The sequence below is a fragment of the Gymnoscopelus braueri genome, assembly GCF_963280865.1.
Source record: "Gymnoscopelus braueri genome assembly, chromosome: 10".
NCBI lineage: Eukaryota > Metazoa > Chordata > Actinopteri > Myctophiformes > Myctophidae > Gymnoscopelus > Gymnoscopelus braueri.
The window spans coordinates 34,167,019-34,182,018 of record NC_137611.1 but is presented as its reverse complement, the minus strand read 5'-3'; positions in this window follow the sequence as shown (position 1 = coordinate 34,182,018).

Below are 15,000 nucleotides of genomic sequence, written 5' to 3'. Positions count from 1 at the left end.
TAATGTAATGTGATAGTATATTCTTTATTTAGTGGGGCATTTGGTGCACCTCTATTCATAGTGACAAGTTGTGAGGCAGATCTGCTATTCTTGTGCAAAGTTTTATTAATTAATAAAAATGTGAATACAAGTCCTACACCGACATGCCCAAAATAGGGATGGGGGAAAATAGGGATCAGTATATTTGTGGGTGTAAAATTTGCCTCTGTATAGGGAAATGAGTACTGATATAAGTAAATAAAAAATAATTCATAACTTTTTGTAGTCTTCTATACAATGCAATAATAATGTGTGGTAGTCACAAAATCCCAAGGTAATCCCCCCAACCACAGTTCTTTGAGCAAATCAGCCATGGAGGATCTATCTATTTGACACCTCCCACAGCTGGCAAAATAAGGAAATGGGAAATTGTTACTGTAAAGCTGGCTCCAGACCAATCCAAATCGGCCCGACTTTGGGCCGATTTGGCTTCGGGAAGCGTCGGCCAGTCGGTTAGGGGTCCGTCGGCCAGTCGGTTAGGGGTCCGTCGGGACCTTTTCGGCCGACCCAGAGCCGACCGAACATGTTCAGCTTTTTAGCCGACTGGCAGAGCAGTGGCAGTGACAACAAAGGGCTGTCGGTGTTGCCAGATTATGTGAGAGAAACAAGCGACCATGTCTATGAAAACCTACATTCACTGTTTCTCGTTGTTGCTCCCAGAAAGAGAGAGAAAGATTGATTGATTTGACCTAGTTTTGCGCAGTTTTGGTGCGCAACACAACCCTCGTTTAAGTGAATTGCTTTCACCTGCTGCTGCTGTGTGGAGCGCAGTGGTGGAAAAAGTACTCAAATGTTTTACTTAAGTAAAAGTATCAATACTGCAATGTAGAAGTACTCCGTTACAAGTAAAAGTCCCGAATTAAAAATGTACTTGAGTGAAAGTACAAAAGTATTGGTATCAAAATGTACTTAAAGTACCAAAAGTAAAAGTACTCAAATGTTTGAAAATAGCAGATCTACAAGCTCACAACGCGTCGTCGGCTATTTTCAAATAGCCTAGGTATAAAATAGAGCTAAAGTGGTTACTGTATGTTTTATAATGTAATAATTTATATCTGCAAAGTAACTAATAACTAAAGTTTTCAAATAATTGTAGTGGAGTAAAAGTAGAATATTTTCCTCAGAGATGTATGGAGTAGAAGTAAAAGTACTGAAAATTAGAAATACTCCAGTAAAGTAAAAAATCCTCAAAAGTGTACTTAAGTACAGTACTTGAGTAAATGTACTTAGTTACTTTACACCACTGGCGGAGTGTGCGCTACAGGGCATATCTCCAAGCCAGGGTGACCTACCCAGGCTCATGAAATTCATATGCAGGCATAGTAGCCAATTAGAATGAAATCCGCAAAAACGGACTCATATACTGATACAGAACCATATATTGGCTATTATATTATGGCTGTCGGGTGGAAATCTTGTATGTTCCTTTTTTATTATTATTTAAAAACAATTTAAAATCGTGAAAATAGCCAATCTACAAGCTGTAATTATTAATAATTAAGAAATACTATATTTTAAAGAGTGAAAAATCAACTAAAGTCATTATTAGTGCAAGTTCATTCACATTTCATTTGAATGAAAATAACTTGTGGGTAAAATACATTCTGTGAATCTAATGTGATTAATGTGACCCCTACTTCAGTCAGTGAAGTCCAGGGCTGAATGTGACATATTGAGACCTATATAACTAAATATTGGTCATTTGCCAACACATTATTTTGTGAAATAAATGGGTTATATTTCACAGATAGTTATACTATTCTTATAATATATTAAAATACAATGATCCTTAACCTTCAAGTTAAATGCATTATTTCCGTGGACTTAAAAATCATTTTTGGACTTAAAAATCATTATTATTTTTTTGGATGGCCTTCCTGCCCTGGCAGGAAGACCGGGCAGGGCCTTTGTGCCCTCCAAAAAACTACAACACCAAAGGCCAAGTGGCCTTGCCCCTAAAATGACGAAATTCCAGGCTTGAATGCAATAGATGTACTCTGAGTCTGTTACAAGTAAAAGTCCAGAATTCAACATTTACTTGAGTAAAAGTACTAAAGTATTGGTATAAAAATGTACTTAAAGTACCAAAAGTAAAAGTACAAAAATGTTTGAAAATAGCAGATCTACAAGCTCAGAACGCGTGCATCGCAACACGTTGTGAGCTTGTAGATCTGCTATTTTCAAATAGCTTATAGGTATAAAATAGGGCTAAAGTGGTTAATGTATGTTTCATAATGATTTATATCTGCAAAGTAACTAGTAACTAAACATTTCAAATAATTGTTGTGGAGTACAAGTATAGACAATTGGAAATACTCCAGTAAAGTAAAAGTACCTCAAAATTGTACTTAAGTACAGTACTTGAGTAAATGTACTAGTTACTTACACCACTGCACGTCAGTGAAGAAAAAACGCTGGGAACATCCCTAAGTGGCTTTGCAGGGAAACAAGCCCAAAGTCGCTTATAATAAGCAGACCTGGCAACGCTGGCACGCTAAAAGTCAAATTAGCACATGAATGGCCAGTCGGCTGACAGACTTAAATGGTAACTTTTGCCAACCGAATACCAGTCTGTTGCAGTCTGGAGTAGTCTGCAATAGTCTGGACGAGTCTGTTTGGTGCGGAGTTGCCTTAACAGACACTGACACACAAAACACCTCCATTGTTGCAGTGACCCAGGCACCACGGCCATGGTGAGGTCACTGTTGTTCTGTTCCCACCCGCTAACACTCACTCACCGTCACCGATGTTTGAAACGCATTAAAGTTGAGTCAAACAGCTGTCACCTGCATGACAGGACGCTACTCGTCTAATGCTCTTCCTGTTATACATGCACGCACGCCGTGAGCCTGCATACACACAAACACACACAAGCACAAACGGAAATAAGGAAATGAGAGATGTTTTCATAGGTGAAAAACACACAAGTGTGATGGTGGTGGTATTATGACTCTTATTATAACATGACTCAACTGTATTTGTCAGGAAAAAACAAGCAGAAAGATGAAATGATGAACCCATGGGGAGTGTTATAGTGGTTCAGAGGTTCAAGGTTCAGGGTGACATCCCCTGTTGAAACCCTATTGTCCCACTGTTGGCTTTATGTACATTTTGATTGACTTAATTCAAAACAATTTTTTTAGCTCTAACAATAACTGATTGGGCCACCAAAGATACTATTAAACATTGTTTGGTTTTTTTTGGACCACGTTTTAGCTAATATGCCTGCCTTCACTCTTTCCTGAGTTTAGACCTTTAACCACATTAAGAAAAAGTAATATGCTGTGCGCATTTAACCAGTCAAACTACTACTTAGTTAACCAGGGTCCCCCAGGGGTGCCCTCCTTTTGTCCCTCTCGACTAAATCTCTTTGCCGGAAATGGCCGATCAACACACTCACAACGTGTGTGAGCATGTAGACTGGCTATTTTCGCCAAATGTTTGCCCCAGAATGGGGAGGATAGGCTCCATTTGGTTAATCTAAGAGTGTAGCCAGATTGCATCGTACAACCTTCCTGAGCCTTAGTTTAACTATGACTTCAAAATCCTGAGTTAAATTAAGACACAGGATATTGCTGTGCTCCACTCAGTAGAAATAAAGTGAACATCTCACCTGACGTGACACACACAATCACACATATACGCACACACACACACACACACACACACACACACACACACACACACAGAGTCAGAACGCAATTACCCAGCAGCGGCATCAGCACCAGCACCACCATGACCCTCCAGACCAAATACAGCGATAGAGGGGCTGATAAGTAGAGGGAGGATCTTCATGTAAAATTCACTTAGCTGCCATATTTTTCCTCCCGGACAAGATTAATTGCATTATAACTCGTTTCAGGGGGGAAGAATAATGGCAGCACGTGCCGGTCCAACCCCAAACCCTGTTCGCTTTCCCTCTCCCTCTCTCCCTCTGCAGCAGCAACTATCTCTTAATACATCCTGAGAAATTGAGGTTAAGAGGGGATATCCAGGGGGTTATCCTGCATCTCGGCGTGCGGTGCGGGGTGATTGATGGTTTTAAGAGGCCGGGGGGCGAGGGGGGGGGCTATGGTCATATTCATATGGTAATTCTTTCCCATTGTCCTGGTAGGCTGGGGTGAGGGGGGGTTTTCTTAATCTGAGAGGGGGGGCTTCTCCCTCCGTTGAAACGCAGCTCGTCTGCACTTTATCATCGCCACAGATGATGAGTAGCCCGGGTGGTGCACAGGAGGTATCAAAAATAACAATCCTTGCTTTGTTTTCAGTGTAAATTAAAAGGAGAAGAAAGAGGTACAGGGATTGTCAATAGGATATGTCGGATTCTTCTTTTTGAGGGATAATGTAATGATAACTCAATCTATGATTATTTCAATATCCACACACCACACCACTACACCCCACAAAAAAATGCTCCGATCCATTTGTGAGGTAAGAAGCATTTAGCCGCGATGACTGAACTGAAAATAATATAGCCTAAACATGAGATCGCAATCTGCCTACATAAAGAGACTGTACAGATAAGCATCGCAAATGAAAATGGATATAAATGTTTCCCTCACCGTGTGTGTGCGATAAAGGTATTTCCATTCAAATATCTGGGCTTATCCCATTGTATTACTTATTATCTTTTTAGAAAGATTTTTCCCCTTTCGCGTAACAATACTACATGACACTGTATGTTTTGATTTATTTATTTTTCAAATTGAACAAGTGATGGATGGATACACTTTTTGCGAGTGTTCCGCAATGGTTCTTCTAGAATAAGGAGGAGGAATGTGATTATTTCTATGAATATTTCTATTTTTATCAGACATAGTGCAGTGGTCCCTGTAGCTAGACCAGTGGTTCCCAAATGGTGTGCCATGTGAGACAAGTCCAGGTGTGCATTGGAATTTTATGACAACCACACACACATAATTACTGCAATGTAACAATACAAAAGTTTATGGTTATGATTTATTTTATTTTATTGACTATATCAGTACTATATCAGGCAATTTGTTTTGTGATGCATCACGTTATGAACTTGTAGATCTGTTATTTTCGCAATGAATACAGCTGTGCCTTGAGATTTTTACATCCAATTGGTGTCCCCTGGTGACAAAACGTTTGAAAACCACTGGGCTAGACATTGGTCGAGTTTTTTTAGGGAGGGTGGTGAAGCAATGTTTCGGCGTGGAAGCATCAAGTATGCAGCGAAAAAAGTGAGCCTTTTTTTCTCCAACGACTCCATCTGCCCACAACTAATCTGTACGTGTGCACGGCGAATCTATACCCGTGGATACAGATCCTACATAATAAATGGCTTATCTATATACTTGGTGGATCCATATATCCAGTACATGGCCGATCGATACTAATGAATCTGAGCTCAGTAGATAGACAAGATGATGTCTCCTCAGAGAGTCAGCTATCTAGGTACGGAACAGAGAGAACTGAGAGAGAGAGAGAGAGAGAGAGAGAGAGAGAGAGAGAGAGAGAGAGAACCACCCTGACACAACAAAACCGCAGCTTTGATTAAGTTGGGCTGCAGTGTTTTTTCTTCAACTCTCTGATCACTCTCTTCACTGACCACCCATTGGATTCCTGTACACTCGCTGCTGGTGTGCGCATTTTCCCCCTTCACGTCACTCCTATCAACCCCCACCACCACAACACCACCAGCCGCACCCCCCAACACCACCTCCCCTCGCTGATCGATACCTGTATTAATCATCCAAAATATATCTGTGTGACAAACCGGTTATTAATCTCTGCCGTCAAGTCCAATACGGTGATAATGAATTTAGTGTGAATGTTGTGGAGTCCATCCCTTCATTAACTGCTGCTGCTGCTGCTGTACTGACTGCTCCATGTCACTGAAGCTCCATTTATACTCAGTCGAACGACGGCGTCGATCGCCGATCTACAAGCTCACAAGCTCATAATGTTATTCCACACAATGCAGATGATCTCCCGTTGGAGCTACTGTGGTTCACTGTGTGTGTGTGTGTGTGTGTGTGTGTGTGTGTGTGTGTGTGTGTGGTGTGTACAATATCAATGATAGTGAAAATAATTGATCTACAATCTGACAGATCTGCTATGTTCACCAGCTGATATAGTTACTTCATAATGTAGCCTACCCTTAGCCAAGTCAAAACTACAGTGTTTCACTTAGAAATGTATGAACAACAAAAATGACGAGACACACACACACACACACCCAGGAGGACTGGTTGATAGTGTTGTATGCATTGTTCCTGGACAAAAGACCGGTGGTGACCAGTTAGTATTCATTTATGTATGAAAGAAATAAACTATTTTCAGAATAAACTAAGTGAGTCCATAGAATACAGGTAGCATAAGGGCAGTCATGTTAAAAACATCAACAGTGGTGGAAAAAGTACTGTAATGTTTTACTTAAGTAAAAGTATCAATACTGCAATGTAACCCTAACCCTTTATAAAAGTGAAGCGCACAACGTGTCTTTTGATTTCACTGTTTGAAACAGCTAGGCTTGAGTTGTAATGCATAACTGCAAGTTAGCCCTTTTCACTACTGGCTTAAATGAATGAAAACCCCAAATGGGTCCATTTGGTTTCATTAATGTCTTTTGTAAATGAAGTATTCAATAAAACGTCATAATAAAAAATAGCAGATGTACAAGCTCACAAGGCGGCGATGCGTTGTGAGCTTGTAGATCTGCTTTTTTCTGATAAAATGCAGCTGATTTTAGCGTCATACCTTACATGAAAAATGTTGCTACAGTAACCTTGGTTGTAGTGTGTAGTCATTCATTTGTAAACAGGGCAGTCATGTTAAAAACAGCAACAGTGGTGGGAAAAGTACTCGTACTAGTGTTGCCATGTATAGTAATTACCGCCGTCCGAGTTATGTACCGATAGGCACAGAATAGTAAATGATGTTGTGGGGACTGCGTTTGCCCCAACTCGTTTCACTCAACTCGCCGGTCTCTCCCCGCACCCGCCCCGCCCCCCGCTACTGAGACCGGGGGTAAAAAGGCAGGTCGCGTGAAAGACAGTATTATGTTGAGAAAATATGAAGTCATTACAGCACCATAACATGGTGAATAAATTTTGTTTTGGGATGTACAATACATGAAAATTACGAGAGTAATAACGCGACTTGCGTCGATAACTAATGGGGAGCGGACAGTAGCGCGCTTGGCTAAAAACAGTTAGTTAGTAACATCATACAAGCTAACTATTAGTCAAATTCGGCTAGCGCTCGGAGGACTGCATAGTCCCATAGCTTGGGAGGACGAGGCCGCCCGTTCAGAGTATGGGAAAGTATCCCATTGGCTTAAACGACAGCCAATGACGCAAATCTGTCGAACAAATCTGTCGAATGCAAATTTATCTGTCGAATGATGAGTCGTAGGTCTGCCTCTGCATAGACCCGCCAGCTTTCAGCAAGCGGGTAAAAAAGACAGGTAAGAAGAAGAAGGGGGGAGGCAAGAGGAAAGGAGATCAATCAAAGAAAACAAATAAATCATCTACATATTTAGGTGTGGGAGCATAGCAGCAGATGTATACTGTGCATGATATACTTATGGACGTTATTAAGGTGCTAGAAAACACAAAAAAAGACAAAAGTCAGTGCGCCATACATGGGATTAAGGTGCAAAATGTCAACCGCATAATCCACATAACGTAGACTGACTCTGGTAGTCACTTGTCACTTGTCCGTGGTATAATCCACAGGTAGGTTCAAAGAAGAACAAAGGTCTGAGACCAGCCTGACGACGCCGCCTGTCATCAGACTGCTGAACAAGGCTCATGCCTTGTTCAGCAGTCTGACGGCAGTCGGATGGAAGCTGTTCATGAACCTGGTAGTGCTGCGGTAGGGCCCCTTGCCCGGCCGCGGTCGTTGTAGGCCGTTGAACAGTTTGTGACTTGGGTGGTGCTTGTCCTTGATGATGCGCTGGGCTTTGACTACACACCCCTTTTTGTACAATTCATGGAGCGCGGGGAGCTCGCCTCCCATTATGCGTTCTGCCGATCGCACCACTCGCTGTAGGTTTATCTTTTTTTAGCTGCTGTAGTTCACTGGGTGGTGTATGGGGTGATGTTTTAGCTGCTGTAGTTCACTGGGTGGTGTATGGGGTGATGTTTTAGCTGCTGTAGTTCACTGGGTGGTGTATGGGGTGATGTTTTAGCTGCTGTAGTTCACTGGGTGGTGTATGGGGTGATGTTTTAGCTGCTGTAGTTCACTGGGTGGTGTATGGGGTGATGTTTTAGCTGCTGTAGTTCACTGGGTGGTGTATGGGGTGATGTTTTAGCTGCTGTAGTTCACTGGGTGGTGTATGGGGTGATGTTTTAGCTGCTGTAGTTCACTGGGTGGTGTATGGGGTGATGTTTCAGCTGCTGTAGTTCACTGGGTGGTGTATGGGGTGACTGGGATAATATTTGGGCCTGGCACCAGGAACATTTAATTTAGTATTTAAATAGCCTGTGTTGGCAATATTTGGGTAAAATGGCTAAAAGGGAACATTCCAAATATAAATGTACATTTTCTATAGAACCTGCATAAGGCTAACTAGTCTAACTATTTCACGGTTATGAAAGCAGCTAACAGGTCCATCATACAGGGAGAGGCTGCAGATCTGGACCACAGGTAGATATAATCACGACAGGGCAGTTTCATGACCCTGACCCAAATAAACATAGATAAGAGATTTATGCCCTTTGGGTGGCTGGTGGCTTAGCCAGTTAGGGTACGGTCGGACCATATGCTCTTAGTGGACCCAGGTTTGAAACTGACCCCTGTCTTGTCGCGCACATGTGCTCTCCCCTCTCTGCTCTTTGTTTCCTGAAATAAAGCATAAAGTAAGGATAACGTGGGGTGTAAGTAATCACTTACACCCCACATAGGCTACTTAGTGAACTCATATTTTGTTGTCTCAATTCTCAATTCTCTTCGCAGAAATCGCTGATATGCAAGCTTACAAGACATCGGCTGATTTCTGCGAATGTTCCCCCCAGAGAGATATCTGCCTTGTCCACTAGAGGGTGTGGGACGCATGCTCTCATGCGCATCTTGTCCCACCCTAGCTGCTCCTCTCCTTTATTTCCCCTCCCTCCCACCCCTCCGCTCCACTTGTGCTCTCCTCTTATTGACGAGTGCGCTCCTCGCTCCACTAGGCATCTAATCAACAGCAGAGAAGGAATCAGATTGCAGAGCAGAGTGATGGATCCGGGAATCATTTAGTGGAGACCAACCTACTCTGCTAACCGCAGGTACATCCACGACGGTGGGATGAATTGATGAGCTCTCCGTTCCGCCCGGCGACCGACAAGTCTTTTTTTTTTTTACTAAATAAGATGGCAGACGGAGTAAGTTTACGTTGTGAATACGACCTCTCATTACGTGAAGAAAGGAGGGAAGGGCGGGAGGCAGGGACAGGAAGTTTAGGTGGAACAAGGGCCCATGTGCTGTAGGCTACCGTTTTGTCAGACGGAGGCCCCGGCCACTCCTGGCACGTGCATAATGGTGTACGTGCTTGTTCCTAGATCTTGCTGTTATCTTTGGTGTGTGTGTGTGTGTGTGTGTGTGTGTGTGTGTGTGTGTGTGTGTGTGTGTGTGTGTGTGTGTGTGTGTGTGTGTGTGTGTGTGTGTGTGTGTCAGGATTAGGGAGAGGGGGAAAAAAACATAGCAGAAAGACAAACACGAGGGTGATGAATCCAAACGATGGCCCACCCCGGCCCGGCTGGAGGATCAGTTACTATTTATACACTCTGTGTTGTCTGACGACAGCCTTCCCCTTCTCCTGGCCAGCCGCCGAAATTTGCATACAAATGAACATCTAAACGGGCTCAATGACATAATTGACTCGCAATTAGAAATTTTCTTGAGCCGGTCACTTTGCGCCGGACAGAACGAAGTGCACGGAACGAGGAGGGACACATACACGAAAAGAGAGAAAAATGGCTGCTATTTTGCATATTAATGAGAGTCATTAGCTGTCGCTTGGCAAGGGCTGACAAGGGGACTTATTTATGCCTCGGCCCTTACAGCTTGATTGGGCGAAAACGGCCACTCCAGCGAGCGCTGCTAATTGTTTCTGAGCATGTTGTCCAGCCCATCATCATCATCATCATGGGAAATTAGGCCTGTTTTAAAGAGACCACTTGGCTGATGTGCATGGCCTATTATGATGACTCTGTGTAAGCGTTTAACTTTCGGTTCACCACTGCGGGCGCCAGGCTTTTAACCATATGAACCCCCAGCGTCCCTATTCTGGGGGGCGAACATTCGCCAACAATATAGCCGATGTTCAAGCACACAAAGCTTGTAGCTCACAATTTGACTGCACTTTCTAATAAGGTGGTGAAATTTAAAGTTTTGTATATATTTGAGCGCGGTCACTATTCTTGTTTTACCGAGTAATTTATCACGTTCCTTTTTCGCCTTCTAATACATGTAGACGTCACTTCCTCCGCGCCATTAGATTACGACTAGATTTCCTGCCACTGGTTGTTTTGAATGTGCCGTGTCTTCATTAAAAAGTTACATACAATCATACCGTTCAAAGATATTGTGAATATATCAAAAATTTACACAGGTAAATAAATTCAGCATTTGGCCCCCAACAGCCTTAATTCGGTCTTTTACAGTATTTAAATGAATGCATACGTTTATTATTGGAGAGAAATGAGGCGAGGGTTTGTTATCGCGCTTGGTCGGATATGACTTTCAAATCCTGTAGCTCGCATGCTGTTTTTTTGACAGGAACGCGGCCTTTGTCAGTGTTTCTACAGTAAGGGCACGCCTTCATTTGTATCCAAGGCCCTCTGCGGGTCTACACATAGACACATAGAGGCATATTGTTCTCGGCTCCATAATTACCACCGCGGCTGTGTGCATGTGTTTGCCTGTCTCTGTTATTTTTTTCATATTTTTTTTATTTCATGTCTATTCCTCCAGCATGGCCCTTCCTCGCTGTGTGACTAGAGCTCTTGTTCCGACCCCCCCCCCCCCTCCTCCACCCCCACGCTCTCTTTTTCTCTCTCTCTCAGTTGGAGTGTCAGGCGAGACGCTCTGCAGCAATGCGCAGATGAGGAGGGTGACGAGGAATAGGTGGAGGACAAGGAGGTATTAGCGCCCACCAACCAACCCCCCCCCACCCACACACACGCACACACACACACGCGCGCACACACACATGGCAATGTGGTAGTTATGGTGTCGACAGTTTTAGCACCCCCGCATTGTAAACAGGGGGCGGCGGGCGCCTCCCTGTGCTTGTTAACATCATCTCCGTCATTCAGTGGCCACGTTACTGTCAGCACCTCGCTGTGCCCCGACACAATCAACATTAACCATGTCTCACACACACATGCACACGCACACACACACACACACACTCACACACACGCACAGACACACACACACACACACACATGGCTGCTATGCACACATATAAATATGTACGTTCAGCATGGGCTCGCACGTACAGTACAAATGTATTCACATCCCTGATAAATTCGTTAAATTTATAGACATGTAGGCCTACGCACACATGTACAGCATACAGCATCCAGCATGCACAGACACCTGCAGATGCAGACACATGGATATGTGCGCCGTGCACACGCATACACATGCTCCACATCCCACTCTGAGTCTGACACACACATGCACACCACACACACACACACACACACACACACACACACAGAGAGAGATTGTGAGTACTGTATATCCTGGCAGCGCCCCATGCAATCAGCATTATCCATGTCAGCTCCTTAATGGGCGACTCGTAAAATAGACGACAGCTCTGCTGCAGGACCAGCCATAGGGAAGACAAACTATCTGTGCACGTACACACGCACGCCACGCGCACACACACGTGCACAGACGTAGGCGAGAGACACACAGGTACTGCAGCTCACATAGTCACATGCTTGCATACACAGACACGTACAGTATGCATGGCAACAGGAACACACTCATACACATGAATACAACAAACACACACACAACATATGAGCAGAGTAAGGAATAGGAACGCATATATATATATATATATATATATATAATATATAGTAATGTATAATATATAATATACAAAGTAATTAATAGTATTTTAGCCATTTGATAGCCACCATAGAAGCCACCATAGAAATACCTTGTTGAAGCATGCTATTTTCCATTACTTTAAAAGAATAAAAGATTAAATAAAAGTTAAAGGGCAGAAAATTATGCACTAAATGCATCGTAATCAGGGTTCCTCAGTTAACCAAAAACTATAGTGGAAAACACACATGTTAAAAACACAATTTCTGGACTTTTCACCTACTACAGGTTCAGGTCGCTATGCGGCCCTCACACCTACATCGCACCGCCGATCCCATATACTGTATGTGCCCATATATGGAGAGCTCTGTATCTGTCAGTCCTTGTCCTTTTAATGCCCACATATGGAGATCCCTGATGTCATCAGTATATGCCCATCTATGGGCATGCCCCCTTTTGTGCCCATATATGGAGTTGACTGATTTGTTTACGCCTGATGGTGAAGTACTGTGACATTCATGTCCTCATCCACGTCCCAAAAGAACACTGGACAGAAAATCAACATGCAAGCCCCCGAAACGGTGATTAGTTTAAGAAAACACTGGAGTGAAGATTCTATCAGGCACAGCTCATACAAAGGCAACATGTGGGTGTGTTGAGTTGTGTTGTGTTGTGCTGTGAGGTGTGTGTGGGTGGGTGTATGTTCGTGCGTGCGTGCGGTTACCGACACATAAAAAGAGGCACATGCCACTCTGACATGCTGCCCTTTGTGCTAATGGCTTTAGAAGCCACCGCCACGCGTGGACACACATACACACAAACGTGCACACACATACAAATAGACTGGCACTATCCCTGTCCCACATACACTTGTATCTCTCGCACACATGCATGTCGCCGCACATCTTGGCTACACGTCCTGTGCTCAGAAGGATGATGACCCCATACCTGTACGTGCTCGCATCCGCACAGCGCCGGCCCTAACAGACGACAGACGATGGCCACAACTGCCAATGCATTTGACCTTTCCCGTGCCGGCCTAATCGGATTGTGCCTGTCTTTATGAAATCACACGCTAAAGGTCAGCAGGCTGTTTAACATGGAGTGGAGGCCCAGAGCTATGGAATTTGCCTTGGCAGTAAATTACCTTTATTATGTTTGGCCCGCATGATTCTATACCCTCCCGCAGGCCATGGGGGCTCTGCTGTAGTGATACATGGCGATGGGATCCAGGCCCCACAGGTTTCCTCAACCTGGCGTTAAGAAAAAAAAAGAAAATGTCTTCCTCTAATGGAAATAGATGAGTTATAGTTACTGTGACATGTGCTACACTGTGCCATGTACTTGCACTGTGATGAGTTTACTTTCAGTTCTGGACTTGAGCTGCATGCATATCTACATTTTCTATATATATATAGTATCTTTAGTGCAGGTGTATAATAATAACCCAATAACTCAATCGAAGCCATGGAAAATAATCTCCATAAAACATTGTTAGGATTTGTGCTCTTTATTCCACGTCTACTAGAATGTAAGCTAGGTATGTGCGTGCGTGCGTGGGTGGGTAGATGATCTTTTACAGTTCTTACATAGGGAACCAAACTGCTCCAACAGCACTACCAACTACATTCAAACAAAGATTCAAACGTCCATGGATTCTTAGCTGCGCAATGATGTTTAGCCAACACTGACTCAATTATTCAGGTGAGTTCATTAAAGTTTTAAGGACTGTGGAGATAAACATCCACAAAATCTAAATAAAACCATTAATGGGAAATCAAATGGTTTATGTTTATGTACGATATATGGCCACTGTGAATAGACAATAACATGTACAGTATTTACTTTGGTATGGTCCTTTAAGACCCTGAAACCATGACTGATAGTTCTTGAAAGACACTGTGATTTAAAGATAACACACATGTGCACAAAGTCTGTGCGCATATGGCTCACAGTACATCGTCTTTGTCTGGTTGGAACATGTTCAGCTGCCCAGCCGGAAAAGCATGCAACATGACTACTGTTTCAGAGAATGGCAGAGGACAGCACATCAACTGATGTAACATCACATTCTTGGAGGGTAGACTATCTCATTGTTCGTTGTTTGTTGTATGTCATGTGAAAAAAAAAGCGGTATTTATTTTTCTTTGAACATTTTTGACAGTGATGACATGCCCAACATAGTGACGCTAGTTTTAAAGTGGCTAACACACTGTCAATTTGTGAGTGTTTACTCTACCCATCTCAAGTATCACTTTTGATGAAGCATGCCATCCATTTTGTAGAGAGTTTCTGACAACTAGGAAATTCTAGTCTGGTTAATAAGGGTGCAACAGTTAACCCATTAAGGGCGCGCTCCCACCAAGAGTTGGCTGGCCGCTGTTTGCAGAATCTGCCAATGCATTGTCAATGCAAATGCGTTGATTCACGCAAGAGCAGATTTTTCCGCCTCTCGCGCAGACCTTGCGTTTATCTGCTCTCCGCGACTAAGCATAAAACTGCTGGAGGCAGGAGCCGATTTTCTCCCTCTGTCCAATCGGGTGAGTCGAAGGCGGACCGTCTCAAGACTCAGGAAGCAACATGGTGCTCAAGGCAGCAGGCAGTGGGTCCTGAAAGTGAGTGACAGGCGCGACACTCCCGTTTTTTAGAATCCGCTGGCTGCAAAAAACTGTGGCCGCGCACAACCTGCGTTTAACAGCGGCCAGCCAACTCTTGGTGGGAGCGCGCCCTAAGACCTGAGGCCGATTCTACAAAATGTATTCTAAATCCTAACAGTTTTTTGAAAAAAAACCTATGTTGCTATTATCAGTGTTTCTCAAACTTTGTCACGTCAAGGACCCCCAAAATGATATGTATTTGGCCGCGGACCCCCATCTCAAAATATGTTGTTACAGGGACCCCCAGAAGCAAAGATTTGAGTTACAAATGTTCGCTTGAAAA